Source organism: Apus apus, chromosome 6 (genome assembly GCF_020740795.1).
Source record: "Apus apus isolate bApuApu2 chromosome 6, bApuApu2.pri.cur, whole genome shotgun sequence".
Classification (NCBI taxonomy): Eukaryota; Metazoa; Chordata; class Aves; order Apodiformes; family Apodidae; genus Apus; species Apus apus.
The window spans coordinates 20,022,964-20,038,309 of record NC_067287.1 but is presented as its reverse complement, the minus strand read 5'-3'; the positions used below and the strand labels follow the sequence as shown (position 1 = coordinate 20,038,309).

General features: G+C 35.5%; 1 protein-coding gene across 10 annotated transcripts in view; it reads right to left on the bottom strand.

Annotated features, from left to right (window-relative positions):
* Positions 1-15,346, bottom strand: part of B3GALT1 (beta-1,3-galactosyltransferase 1) — a 233,758-nt gene that overhangs the window by 95,375 nt on the left and 123,037 nt on the right. For 8 of the 10 annotated variants that reach the window (XR_007889966.1, XR_007889969.1, XR_007889967.1 and 5 more), the window contains one exon: positions 9,634-9,738. The gene's annotated coding sequence lies outside the window, so the exon portion shown is untranslated. Of the gene's footprint in view, positions 1-1,631; positions 3,904-9,633; positions 9,739-9,830; positions 9,921-15,346 lie in introns of those variants that run through there. The other 2 variants (XM_051624292.1, XR_007889968.1) reach the window with 2 other exon arrangements.

Genomic DNA, 15,346 nt, shown 5'->3' with positions numbered 1-15,346 from the left:
CCTTGCCTGTTGTGCCCTGGTGCTAGTTTAATTCTATAATTGTAGTCTGTCTCTTTAATGGTAGCAGGTCAGATTCTGTTTTTTTCTTCAGAATATTCAGAGCTGGGATATGAGTTTTAGACATTTCCATATTTTGGCAAGAAGGGCTCATACGGTCCAACATATCTGCTTGGTAGCCTCAGATAGTGCTTTAAACAGTGATTGAAACAACATGATAACTGTGACAGAAAACTTGGAAAAGGTAAGGTTTGTGCTTTCAATCTTGCTTTATTATCAATTACAGGTAGATTGAAACTGAGTGCATAATTGGTTAATGGTAGTACCCATCCTTGGCCTCTGTATGTGTCTGCACGCTGCATGGGTGGGAGTTTGAAGCAGGATTCTTCTTGGGTAACTCAGTAAGTTTGTCATTGTGCTGCCCTTTGGTTATTTTGTCCAGAGATGCTTTATATAGGTTGTGTGTTCACAACTACATCAGATGCACAGAGGAGAAAAATAGAATTGCTAAACTCTTTTCTTTTACAAGACACGTTTCCTTTCCTAGAGTGTTTGGCGATATTCTGGGGGAGGGGATATAATTTGGTGTTATTTCACAAAGATTGTTGGGTAATTGGGCAAATATTATTCCAAACTCAGTTTATTTTTGTGTTCCAAAATCACCGTCTGAAATACTTGAGCTTAGGACTTAGGCTTTGAACTTGCATGGTAGGAGATACTCAGAACACTGATTGAGGTTCATTCCATATCTTTCACTAGAATTCAGAAATAGTGGTCTTGCCTCTGTACAATGCATAGAAAATTATGGAATAAACCAGAACACACATTCTGTGATGGTTTAGACTGGTTTTGTGCTAGCTTTATAGAAATAAAAATTACCAGCTGCATAGAATTAAAAATACTGAATTGCACTAATCTATAAAACTATACTATTTCTAAAATGTGCTTTGTCAGATTTAATGGAGCAATAATCATAATGAAATAATATTTACCCAATAAGAAATAAAGTTCAACTCAGCTCCATGTAGTAGTGCTGAGCTGTGTGCTTCTAGCAGTGAAGGCTGAATGCCCAAACCTGTGAGCATGACAGCTCCAGAAAACAGTGGTTACAACAAGCAGAGGAGTGGGCCTCTTGTGTGGGACAACCAGCAAGACAGATGGGACCCTCTTGGGAAGGCAGCCACGGTAGAAGCCTCTAAACATCCTCACAAACTTTCTGATTTATGGTGAGGGTGACATTTATGGTATGGAACACTTTGGTTGGCCAGCTGCCCTGGGCTTTTCCCCTACTAGCCTACTGTACCTGCATGGTTCAAAATTACCCTCAATCTTGGTCACTACAGAAGCCCGCATACCAAAGCATCATATCTCTTTGGTTATCATAGAATTGGACTCTGCAGTCTCTCAGAACTAGTTTCTCTAAATAGGAAAATGTTTTTAGAATTCTGTCCTAGTAAAGCCAGGACACAGTAACTGGAAACTGGCTTTACCTGATGCCTTTTATGGTCCGTTTGTCAAGATTAAAGAGATAAGAAAGGCAAATCTTCAGGCAACTAAATAAAGAGTTTTTTAGATTGCCCATGAGAGATTAAGTGGATAAGTTTGATCCTCCTGATGTAGAGTCTGTTCTGTAAGCAAATAAAGGACTGTCATCACAGATGTTTATTTGGATACTTTCCCCAAAAGCTGTTTTCATATATGAAAACCCCAAAAGTTTGAATGTATTTTGTAGCTTGGCAACCAGAAGGTGTGCAGACACCATCAGAGAAACGCTAATCGTACATTTCATTAACCTGCATGTCCTCTTTAATGTAGAGGACACAGTTATGCTGTGTAGTATCTTTTATAGAGATATCAGGGTGCCTGCTTTTACAATGTGGAAAGAAGAAATGGAAGATTCAGCAGGACAGGAACATTTCTATGTTAGTAGCCAGAACAATAAAATCTGCCTTAGAATTGCTGGTTTCCAGCAGCAGTAATTGCAACAAAGACATAAAAGTACTGTTGAGCAGCTTCAACACAAACAGGAAAGAATAATCACTAGATGTTACAAGGTCTGTTTTTTTTTTTTTATTTCATCTGCTTCCTTAAGTCTGGTCTAAATGTGGAATTTTTGAAAGCCACATATAAGTGGTGTATATACTAATTCTGTTATTCATTAATAGGATTAATGCGTTCACATCTTGTAAAAGCTTTGAAAATACACCCTCTAGGACCTAAGCTTCCCTTTTTTTTGGTGTATTGATTGTCAAGGTAATCCACATTTATGCAAGAACATTCTGACATATGAATTATGTATCTCTTCATGGACCTGAATTTTGCCCTGTGTTTATCATTACTAGCATACCTAGGGGCACTCTTCAAATAGGGGCATGTTTCAAATACTTTTGTCATGGAAATCTTGTTTTTGTAAACAGGTTGGGCTTTTTTTCCTGCACATAATTTAATAAATTCTAATTAATCTGCATGACCATCTTAGAATTCTACTCAAGGTGGAAATGGAAATTTAGATTGTGTAACGTTCTTCCCAATATTTTCTTCATGTTTTGCCACCCTTGGGTACTAAAATCTAGCTTGCCTTATATTACTTAAAGCTGGAGTTGCTGCAAAATTTTGATCAGGAGCACAGTGCTTATAAGATGTTCTTTGTGGAAAGCTCATTAAATTCCTTGAGCTCTGGGTATACAAACATGTACAATGCTTAGTCCCGGCCCTTTGTTCAGACTAGTGTTAGAAAGAGGGTTATAAGTTGTATGCCACAAGAGAGTTTTCTTGTTTTGTTTGTGTCTTCTAGCTGTGACAAGTATATTTGTTTGCTTTAGCTTTCTATTTCTGAAGCAAAGACCAGTGTAATCAATGCTGTTCGATAGAGTTATCCAGAGAGGGATGGTAGGAAGGTATGAGATGGAATTCAAGGTGTTGTGTTTTAGTCCATAGTCCCTGGAATGTATGTTTAAATATGATTAAGGGTAAGATTCCAAAGCAGTCTATTCTGTTTCTGGGTGACAGTTTAATGCTATGCTAGCCCTGTCCTGCAGCACCCTGGGTCCTTTGTGTGGATACAAGTCAAAAATACTTCTTAGAGAAGTCTGGGAGGAAGAATTAGAGTTTTCAAGTGGAAATTTAAAGCTTGGAAGCTTACCAACTCTTGCCTTGCTAAGAAGAATATACTAATTAGGTAAAAGATTAGTCCCATTAAAATCAGTAACAAAAACTCATTCTACTGACTGTAATATTCAGTAAATATGGAAATGAAAGGTTAAACTTTGTTATTGGCTGCTACTTGGTGTAAATACTTGGTGGAAATATGCTCCTATGACTACAAATTCTAGGTTAAGATAATGATTATTCAGTAGCTGAAAATGTTTACATTTAACTTCTAATTAGGAAGTTAGAAAATAACAAGGTAACTAAAGTTTAAGCAATAAGCTTTGAAAAGATTGTGGATTTATTAAAAGAGAAGCTTAGAACATCATATTAAGGCAAATGGGGAGGGTATAAGACTATCCAAGTGTATTTTAGTAGCAGAAAAACATAAGCTAGCAAAAGAAATGTCACTGGTATGTCAAATCCCCACAATTTAAAATGTTGATACATGTTTTGATGTTTGAACGTTTACACTGTAACCACGTGATGAGGGAAAGTGGCACTATGTATTTACTGTGATGCCTCCTGGTATAATTGCTACCCAAATTAAATTAATGTTATAGGAACCCCCTAGTGCTCCAGTGCAGAACAAGTAAGAGCCTGCTGACACAGAGTGTTTTCATATCTCTGAAGAAGTCTCCTGTATATAATGTTATTTTACATAGGGGAGATTTTTTTTACTGCCATATTTCCTCGATTGCTTCAAAAGATGAAATCTTCAAACATTTCAATTCCTTTTGTGAAGGTTATTTTTATCTCCTAGAGGAAAAATAAATTATCAGAACTATAAAACTTTTGATACCTTTCTCAACCTCTTTTCATTTCAGTATTTTAACCATTCACCAAGTGATACTTCTCTGCAAAATTATTTCAGAATAGACGACAGGCAGACATCTATAAAGATATATTCCAGAGGATATACATTTGCTTAATGAAAATTCCAATAGTAGACCTGGCTATTATTTTTTTTTTTTTTACTTTAATTTTAATTTTGCAATCAACAATACATTATTGATCTTTCCCTGAACTTAACTCTTGATGTATTAGCAAAATTTAAGATTATGTCTCTAATGTACAGGAAAAAAATGGCCTTCAGTCTACCTGAAATGTTTTTCATTCACTAATATGGCAGTTAGTGTTAGCTTAAGTTCAAGAGCTGAATATATTTATTTTTGCATATATTTTCTTGATGTTCTAGAACAGACTTTTAGACAAAAATATAGTATGAACTTACGAAAATAAATTTAGGGAATAAAAAAATATGTAATACTGATCTATATTTTTCTCTGAGAAGACAGGTACAAAACTCCACAACTTCATATGGAAGTCAGGGGGAGTTCTGACCTACTTAGGCTTATGCAAGTTTAACCATTGTATTTCTGTGTCACGCTATGTAATGCAATTTATTTTTTTATTTGGGTTTGACCTGCATACAAAATATTATTTGAGAGAGTTTTTATCATATCTGTGAATCTAACCCAATCTTTTTTCAGTGCAGTGGATTAGTTTATGTCTCTTAGGACAGGATTTAAAACAAGATTCATCTGCTTCTCTCAATGTCTTTCATTATGTTAGTAATAGATAAAATAAGCACAACTAATATGCCTAGCTACAGACCTGTATTTCAGTAAACTTGTAAAACAAAGGCTAATTAGATTATGTGGTCTGTAGAAATGAAATAGAAGCAGAAGTGTAAAGGAAATACTGGTAAATTTAGACAGATGTTGCAGTTCAGACCTCTTCCATTCATGGTACTTTTTTCGGTACCTAGACTTGCCAAGAGTTAAACACGTGTATTTTGTGACCTTGTAAAAGCCTGACATCTGTATTCCTTTTGCTCTAACTCTTTGTAAATGCATTCAGTTTTCTATTAATCATTGAAGAAAAAAGAGGTGCAAAGAGGACAATAGAGAGATAATCTCAGCTCCATGCTAGCCAAAACCCATACGGTGTCTGAAAGGAAGGAAGTGAACACATAAAGGATTAATGCAAGAAATAGAAAAGAGGTGGCTGCAATAGCTTGACTGGAAGAAATCAAAAGTTCCTTTGTAAGCTACCAAGCAGTTGTGATATAATGCAATTAATAGACTGGCTGCTATCATGCTGTGTTTGGGTGTCACTTCAGTGGTTATCATGGGCCAATATGCAACCTTGACATGATTGAGGACTGGGCCTATGTATGGTTCTCTTTCACACACTTCTTTTGCAGTTTCCCCATAGCTCATAACAGAACTGCACTCAGTGCTCCTTTTTCTATGTATGTATGTCAGTGTTCTCTAAACTTACATAAATGAAACAAGCAAATGACGTCTAATTCTATGAGATGTGACATTTGAGTGAAGTGAAATTCCTATTCTTTGCAATGTAGATACAACCATGATGGTGAGCTGAACACCAATGCTGTTTGGTTTTGTTTGCCTACCAAGCTGAAAATAAATTTCATGCCAAGCCTGAGGTCCTCTGCAGAGGGCTAAACCAAACATATACATATGTTATTAACTGTTATTTTAGTACAGATCCTGAGATTATCATAATGAAAACTTTATTTGGTTTATTTAATACATTATGATAGACCATTCAGTAGAAGGGAAAACTAGGCACATCTGAGCAACTTTTGCTATGCTCATGGCAGAAGGTGAAAGGGGAGAAAAGAAAGAGGCATATCCCTCTGACAATTGATAAATCCTATTTAATCTTTCCAATTTATATTCCTGTTTTCAAAAGGCTATGTGAATACACTGTCAATATTTCCTTTCCCCCTTCCCCCCCATCTTTAAGTTAATGCAGATAGTTATTTTGTTGTATCTCCTTTGAGCATTGTCACCTTTTTCTTTGCCAGGTTCCTCCACTCATTAATCCCACAACCTGCTTTATGTAATCCCTGCTTTATCCTCATTTTCATGATCCCATTCAGTTTAATTTTGTACAGGGAATTTTGCTTTCAATGAGGCAAGGTAAAGTTTTCCAGTATCATTCCTTCTTGCTGCCCTTCCCCACCAAAGTTTGTATGTTTTTGAAGTCAGCCTTCTGGAAGGACATGAAATGCCACAGGCAATTGTAATTTTCTGTTAATGAAGTTATTTGTCAGTGAATTAAAATTCAGAAGTAAATTTTCAGTTAATTAAATATGAAAAATCACCAAAAAGTGCAACAGGCCCCGTTATTTTTATATTAAGTTCATTTATTTGATACTGCACTTTCAGCATCATGCAGATTTTCTGCATTAACAATAAAATCTAAAAAACAAGAATGAATGAGAAGCACATTCTAATCAGTTAACCACGGAAAGCTAAAATAGCACTTGCCTAAAATCAAAAGCCATTGACTAAATTTTCATGTTATGGTCTCATAGTCTCAAGTATTTGGAAATGGATTAATTGCTGCTGTAACTATTTAAATGCATTCCCTGTAATCCAGTTACCTTTGCTTTAAATGATTATGCCTCTTTCTCGTTTAGCACGGCCAATGCATCCAGTTAGACTTACATGATTCATTTTATCCTCACTTTAGGACAGATTAAAACACTGTTGCACTCTGAAACAGGAAGTTAGGACTAAGAACGTGTAATATATTTGAAACTCAAGTAAATGCTAGTCAAGTTAATGTTCAGCTGGTTTGAAATAGGTCTCTAAAGGCACAGACTTAGACTGATCTAGGCTTCAAGTGTTCCCTCCTGGTGCGAGTGAGCATACCCAGTATTTATGCAAACACTCTGCATTTAGGGGTAACAGTATACAGCAAATATAGAACAACGCCATGATTGTGTATTCTGCCCTGTACTGTGCTTTTCTGCACCCTGGTACATATCCAGTTGCTTTGGTTTATTTTCTTCACAGAAAATGTTTATCCCATGAAGGGATACAGAGTAGTCCTTTGTAAAGTGAAGGGCTGGGGAAAGGAATAATGATTCATGGCTGCTACCCGCTGGCAAAATGTTGTATATAAATTAATGGTTTTGACTTTTTGTGTGGACAGATGGTAGGTTAAGGCAAACCTAAAGTTATCTCCTCCCAGGATGGTTTTGTAAAGCAGTGTAGCAGATTGTTAGTTTGTATGCTGTTCTAATGGGACACATTTTTTGACTGCTGGGTTGTTGCATGGTGCTAAAATTATGTCAATTGTAGCCTAGTGCTGTATCCTGGGGAATCAATGTTTGCAAGTATCAGCAATCATACAAATTGGATTCTCGAGTGACTGCCTGTGAAGGATAATAATTTCTGGCATCTCAGTCTCCCTTCTCTTAGTGCAGTTGTCTAAAAAGAAACAATGTGGTTGTATTAAATTTTGTGGAATCCAGTGTGTAACTTAATTTGGCTGAGCTCTGCGGCTCCATCCAGGCACCTCCTCCCTCCAGCTTTCAAGGAAGTTAACTTTCCACATGTGGATCCATTTCATTTTCATTTGGTGCTCTCCACTCTGAGTGGCCCAAGTCTATTCCGTTTTGGCCTTTGCCAGCCTCCTTTTGCTGATACATAAACAGCTTGATATGCACTTCAGCAGTAAGTCTGGGAAACGTTACTATCCGAAGGCAGAAGCTGAGGTACTCTTTGAAACTGAGAAGTCCTAACATCTGCCTTGACAGGATTGACTCAAAATTTTAATTTGGAATTTCAACCTCACTTCTGAACCCTATATTGTTTCAGCTTTTGGGTTTGGAATTTAGCCTTGGATCATACTTGTTTCTGAAGTTATATTTATAACCCAAGCAGAAGAATTAAGTTATTTTAAAATAAAACTTAGGTCAAACTGCTGGGAAGGAATGGATTATGTTACTAAGTCCTCGCCAAGCCTCTCCTCTTTGATTATGAGTAAGAATGCAATATGAAGAACAGCTGACTTGCTGATCTCTGTCTTCACTTAAAAGTCAGAACTTAGACATTGATTTAGAGGACTGAATACTTTTTTCACTAGAGCCTGTACAGTTCTTCTGACATTGACAGTTGACACTGATACTCTGCAGGCCAGAAAATAGTACTAAAGAAAGAATGCACCAAGGTTGATTCTGCTTTGAATGGTGGAAGTTTAACTATTGTAAAAGGAGGAACACTACACACTGAAAAAAAAAAAAAAGAAAACTCAAATATGTTTAATGGTTGGATATCTGTATAATACAGATGTACTCACACTATTTCTAGTATATTTAAAATCATGGTCTGTCTTTTTTTTTAGGGCATGGTCTAGTTTTTAGACCCTTCATAATTAGTTTTTATTTATACAGGTAGCTCACAGATGTTGAAAAGATGCGTGTTCTCCTTCATAGAACTGTTTCTTGCTTCAACTTTATGCAAATACTTTATTATTAATGCTTTTTAAAATACAACAGGAAGCATATAGACTTTATTTTTTTCTGTATGATTAATACCAGCTCTTTTTTCTTGCTTTCATTTCTACCTACTTCAAACTGCCATAGAAAGGAGAAATGGGCTTTTATGTATTTGTATGTACACATAAAGATAAAAAGAATTGCAATCCTAATTTTTTTTACTTATCTATATCACTGTAATGGATCTTTAACATGAATGTTCTGTTTTACATAGCACTATGACTTGTTTCCATCTTTCATATTGGAAAATCTTATAATTTCCAACTTAAGTTGTCACTACATCTTTTTAAATTCCCTTATATTATAAATGCTTCTTCTGTGTCTCAAGAGATTAGGTAATTTACTGCTTTTAACTCAATACAATACTTAGAGGCAGTTATGCTATTGAAATTTTGGTAAAATAACATGTGGGATTTAAAAAAATACATAAAAATGTGATTAATAGAATCACCATCACCCTAGTCACAAAACCGTGTGTTTAAATACATGTTCCTGTGAACTGTATGTGTATGCTCTTATTATTATATATATTCTGTTCTGTGTAAATTCAGTATCAGTCAAAAGTCTTTTATAGCTGCAAATAAAATGTAACTACTCCCTTTTAAAATTATACTAAGAATAAAGTGATAAATACAAAAACAGTATTTAAGGCATGTAGGTATTCTAGATAACATGTCAGTTAAGAAAAACACCATGAATACTGAGAAACTTATATTGAAAGTGCGAGCCCTTTTACAGAGCAACAGCAACCCTTCTTGACCTTTGAATGACCTCACCTCACTGCCTTAAGAGGAGATAATAATGGAATTATCCTTTATTTATACTATCTCATAGACCAAATGTTCTTAGTAGTGGTTTTTGCATTTTTGCTATTAAAAACTTACCAAAAAATGAATTTCAGCCTTTATATTGTACTGTGCATCTTGGATTGTAAAGAGGGGAGGGCTTTCTTAAGTTTTCTTTTCCTGTTAAGCACGTACATTTAGTGCAAAAAGTAAAATCAAATCTTTAATCACTAGTAAGCCAAAGAACTGTTAAAGAATAAAAAGTCTGCCAGTACAATTTAATAAAAGCAATACAATAATGTAATACTGCATTTGTACTGTTGCAATAGCTATAAAATTCTAAACCAGTTTATAATATCATACAGATATGTAGCTACTTACCATTTTAAAAGCAGCATCAAGTGGAATCGGTGTAAAGTCCCCAAGGTGTAATCAGTAATTGATTAAAATGATGAGCCTTTATGGTATTATTTTGAAGAGCATGATCTGAAATTAGAGGAAATTTATTGCCAGTTGTGTATTTTCTTCAACGAAGAATTCCTCAGACATATATTAACAACAAAATTGAAGTCTGTTACCTTCTACAGAGTACAAGAGTGATTTATTTTGAAAATGTCTTTCCGCTGGGTAACTAGGTAACTTACACGCTGCTAAGCAGTGTAAGAGTTTAGATTCCACTTCGTGAAGCAGGATTCCAGCGCAATGAGTGAAGGAAACAGATGGAGTAAGAGGAGGACAGATGAGTACCAAAAATTACAGCCACTGTTTGCAGTACCTATGCATTAACTGCCATAAATAAATTTATTTTCATTTATTGAAACAGGAAAATAGATTTTTGAGGCCACAACATTATAGGGCCCTAGACCCCTTTATGTTGAAAGCATATGTTTGTAGTGGCTAATAAGAGTTCTAGATGGGCTATATCTGAGAATAAAATTTTCTGCAGGTAAGAACCTTACCCCCAGTCCAATAATTTAATTCTGTTAGGGAGATTTAAACAACAGGGGAGAGGGAGAAGATTAACTGGTTACTCTGCCATCCTGGACACCTGTAAAGCTATTTTTATAGACCTGAGGTCGGCTACTGAACTGGAAGTGCAGGAGGCCACTCTTTCTCCTGCAGCAGCCTTGAGTTGCAAGACAGGAATGGTAGATTAGAAAATCTAAACAAATATACTGTATATATACCAGGAGTCATTATTTGCTCTGTGGCAGAAGCTGCTCTGTCACATACTTGACCTTGACTTAGTTTGATCATCCCTGTCGTTAAATAGGAAGTTCGGCTGTGAGCCAAAAAACATTTTTTAACACCCCTCACCCCAGCAGTTACTGCCAGCTTGTCGCTGATGCTGTTGAATTTTTATATGAACACCTGTCCATTAGAAATTGGATGGTGTCCATCCAGAAAATTTACATTTATTTTGGAATGTCTAGCAATTAGTGAACTTCCAAAACTGTGGAATATAAATAGAAATCACCCTTGTTTTCAAAATATTTGAGAAATGAAGAAATAGAGGTCAGAATATGTAATTGCTGTCATTCATCTTGAGTTTATATCTGGAAGTTTTCTTGCATAGAGACACCACATTAATAACCACTATATTTTGGTACAACAAAGGCAAAAGTATGAAAAAGTCTGTAACTCAAACATCTTAGAATCAGCTTTCTGGCAGATTTTATCCCAGTTATTTTTACATTTTCCTGTGAATATTTTGAATTAAAAATTCACATTTTTCTTAATTTTTGAAGTAATTTTCTAATTTAAAAACATTAATTTCAAAGGTTAGGTTCACTATTGCTGTAAGAAAATACAAATCAAATATGGTGTTTTGTCTTCATATGGAAAAAGATTGGTTAGACTTTACCTCTCCATCTATTAAATGTAATTTAGAACTTAACTTGGCAAAATCTGAATTCTTCTACTTTGTTGGTTGATTGTAGATTATCTTCCCTATATTATCTCATTTGAGGTGAGCATTGCCATGCTATCATGAGTGCAGGAGGCTGGGGTACAGTCTACAGCCATAAAGAAGTTCCTTTCAAAATTTATAATCTCCTCCCGCCTTTACATACATCTCTGTTGGATAGGGATGTAGCCTATGAATCACCAAATAGTTGAGAAGGGGTGTGGTGGGATAAATAGGAAGGAAGATAGTTTGGCTTGGTTTCATAACTGAAGTGGAAGATCAACCATTGTTTGTACATTAGTGATTTGAATCCAGTTTCAGAAAGGCTCTTTTTATGAAGATTCAAGTATACTAGTTTTGGGTTGTTTTTGTTTTTGTTTTTGTTTTTTAATTGAAATATTTAGAGTTGCAGAAATGTTGATATGATTGCCTTTTTCCCCCCCCACTGTGACTTGCAACATTCTGTATTTTCAGTCATTGAGCTGCTTCCCCTCCTCCACCAATTACTCCTTTTCCAGTTTGAGTCTGGAATAAAATAGATATGAAATAATGTTTCCTATAGAATCATAAAATGTCTTGGGTTGGAAGGGTCCTCTAAAGGTCATATGGTCCAACCCCCCCTACAATAAGCAGGGACATCTCACACTAGAACAGATTGCTCAGAGCCCCATCAAGCCTGACCTTCAATGTCTCCATGATCAAGCTAATGAGGAACTCTTTCTGATTTTTGTAGTTCAAAGGTGGAAAGGAATTATGACTTGATTTTGAAAGCATAGAATTGATTTGGAAATTAAAACAGAATTTACTATGTACTACTGCAATTCTTTTGAAACGAACAAGCTTTTAACACTCATTATAGATGCTCTTAAATCCTTTTTTAAAGTAATGGCCACTAATAAGTCTGCCTTAATAGGTAACCCTTCAGCCCATTAAAACCTGGCTATCAGAAAGATTTTGATACTGGTAAGGAAGAACAGTATAATTATTTTTTCTATATAAGTTAGACTTAAAGAGAAGATGGTCCAAGGAAAAGGCCAAGCTGCTGTGAATGCTTATAGCAGTAAGTCTAGCTGATGTTCAAATTTGTGTATTTGATTTGTATTCAGCCTAGACTAAGATTGTCCTTTCTCAGACTGGTTGATGGCTTTCAGTTCTCCAGAGGAATGCTTTTAGAAAAGAGAGTAATCTTGTACAAGGCTCTTGAGGATCACTGAATTTGGAACTTTTTGCCCTGTTGTGGGAAGAGAAAGATTGTGTATGCACTGCAGAGAAGAGCTAATCTAAGTTGCATTAAGAAGATATCTCTCTACAGTGGTCAAAACTCAAGTGCTTGTTCTCATTTCTGCCCACTACAAAATACTGTATCCTAGTTTAAATGCTTCCTTAATCTGTCATCCCTGTGTTTGGTTCCACTGTTCTGTTTTGAAAGAGTCCATACATACAGCTTATTAAGGTAACATGACTGTGAAACAGCTGTAGGGTATACATGTCAAAAGAAGGGTCACAATCTTTTGTACCAAGTACAAATGGGAATAAATGACCAGTATATTCACTGCTTTTTGAGGATAAGTCAAGAACCAATTATCTAGCAAGATTCTCATATAGGAAATTAATCTTGCCAAGGAATTGATTCTTTTTGTTTTTTTTTCTCAGACAGCTAATCATTGGCAAATGAGTTGAACATCATCTAAGCTGCAAGTTGAAACAAGTGAGTTCTGTTCTCCATATATATGCAATGTGAATGAATTAGTCTAATGAATTTGTTCAATTACTGAGATCAACCAAACATCAGATTCCATTCTGTGTATGAAATTAGAATCTTAAGTTTGAGCTGTAGACATTATTTCAGATAATGAAAAACCTTTCATATTAGTTACTTCAGTCTGGTTTCACTTCAAGATTGTAAAGTACTACAAATGAGAGAGTGGGTTATTAATACAATAGTATAACCTGTATAATTGGTAAAATAATATGCTAGGAAGGGTTGGGGGGACCCAGGAGTTCGGAATTCCCACCTCAACTTTATGTGCTTCAGTCCACGTGTGACTAGTGACAGCAAGTGTTTTGGGTGTTTCAGCCATCCTCCCCACCAGAATCAGCCAGCAGTCAGAAAGCCCTAGTACTTTTACTGGCAGAAAGTAATTACAGGATGTTAGGTATTGTAGTACAAGAAATAAAATATGATTCTACTTTCCACCACAGATGAATGATCTGTACAACAACTTTCTTTTTTTTTTTTCTTCCCCCCCCCCGTGCTTGTATGTGTGTCCTTGCATGAAAATGCTACTACTGAGTTGTTCTTAATACATTTGTGCTTAATTTTAAAGCTTGAATTAATGATTGATAAGAACCTTGTGCTCTGCTTTGCTGTTTCACTGTTAAATAGTGATTAAAAAAAACCTTAACGCTCAGTGTAGCTGGTGATTGTTAACAGCATTTATGATTGTTTCTTTGGTGATTCTCAACTACTTAGTTATTTATTCAAAAATCTTTAAAAGAATATAAATGCCTTGGGCAAGCACTTTTTCTCCTGACACTGATTGTTCTTATTGAAATTTCAGCTTCTTCCTTGTGAGGGGGAAGAAGGAAGTATAAAAGCTTGAGGCAGGTTTTAATATTTTTAAGCCATGACTAATGCCAGTTTAGATCAGTTGGCAAGGGCTTGAGTGAATGTAGGGACAAACTGAGGGAGGTGGTTGGGACTATACAATGAAATACAAAACCAGACAAACAGGAATAATATAGCAAAGAATATGATGAAGAAAAGAAAAAATTAAGATATGAAGGAACTTAAAGACTGGAGAGACAACAGTGATTATTAGCAATAAAACTTGAAGAAATAGGGTAGCAAGAATACAGAGAAAGTGCAAGTATTAAAGAGTAGGGACTAAGAGAGAGATTTTTTGAGGATAACACCCATATGTTTGTCTGATGATTTTTCTTCTGGACTCTGATGTCATGATCTCCCAAGCCTCACATACGCTGTTGACTTGTAGACTTCTTTCCCAAGAAAATCAGCTAGATGCCTTCAGCATAAATTGTGGTAAAATCAATAAAATTGTATGGTTTTAATTGTCATATGAGATGCAGAGGGTTTTGGTCCATTCATCTGTGCAGTAAGAACATGGCAAGTCTATTTCTGCTAGGTCTGAACGCTGTGGATATGAGATACTGCTTACTAACTGCCCTAGGAATTACTTGATCACAAAACTTTCAGTAAAGCACACAAAGTTGGGCTTTTTGTGGGAGATGGGAAAGAGGCACCAGCATCCAACATTATTTCTAGAACGCTGACAAAGAAATAGGATGCGGATTTTGAAGACATTTTTAATAATATTTAGCTCTAATAGTTGACTATTAATAATTCTGAGTTGTAGAAACTGGAATAAAAATACCCCATTGTCTGTGTAAGGACCACCTACAAATGAGATAATTTAAAAAAAATACCCAGCTCTGAATTTCTGATAATACTTTTCTTCTGACTCTTGATAAACATTTTAGCAGTATAATAGATTATCTTGTTTTACCCTGGATACTTTCAAAATTTGTATGTATAAAACTTCCTCAGGTGCAAATACAAAATACTTGGTACATGCACAAATATAAAGGTGTTGAGCTGACAAGTTTGTGTTAGGAACCTGATTTTGTGATAATGGATGTTCTGCAGAATTGCTATTATGATATGACATCCTCCATAGCAATAGGAGAGGGATCTGTAACTAAATGTCTCAACAGAACAGCAAAGATCATGTTTGTAGGCACATTCGTTTTCCTCAGCCCTCTTTCTTTCCCCAGACATCACTAAATTTTTTTCACTGTAGAGGATGATGTTTGGTGCATGACTTGTTTCATGCCAGCTATCCTTCGAAGACATTTGTGTTACTTTATTCCCTTTACTCCATCCAAGAGAAAAGGTGTAGTATCATATAATTGTATGTCCTTGCATAGGAAATAGACATTTCAATGCCTGACTTTTGCCATGCATTTAATCAAGCCAGAGTACTTCAGTAAACTCCACTAGTAATATTTTTAAGCAAACAGAAAATTGTTGACCTCTTCATACTTCCTGTACTTTAAGTTAAAGACTGATGAACTGTTGATGAAGAACTAGAAACCAGTGGCTATGCTCAAAAGTTTCATTTTTTTAGGATGAAATGCTTTGTCATTCTTATTTTCTATAGCTGTTTC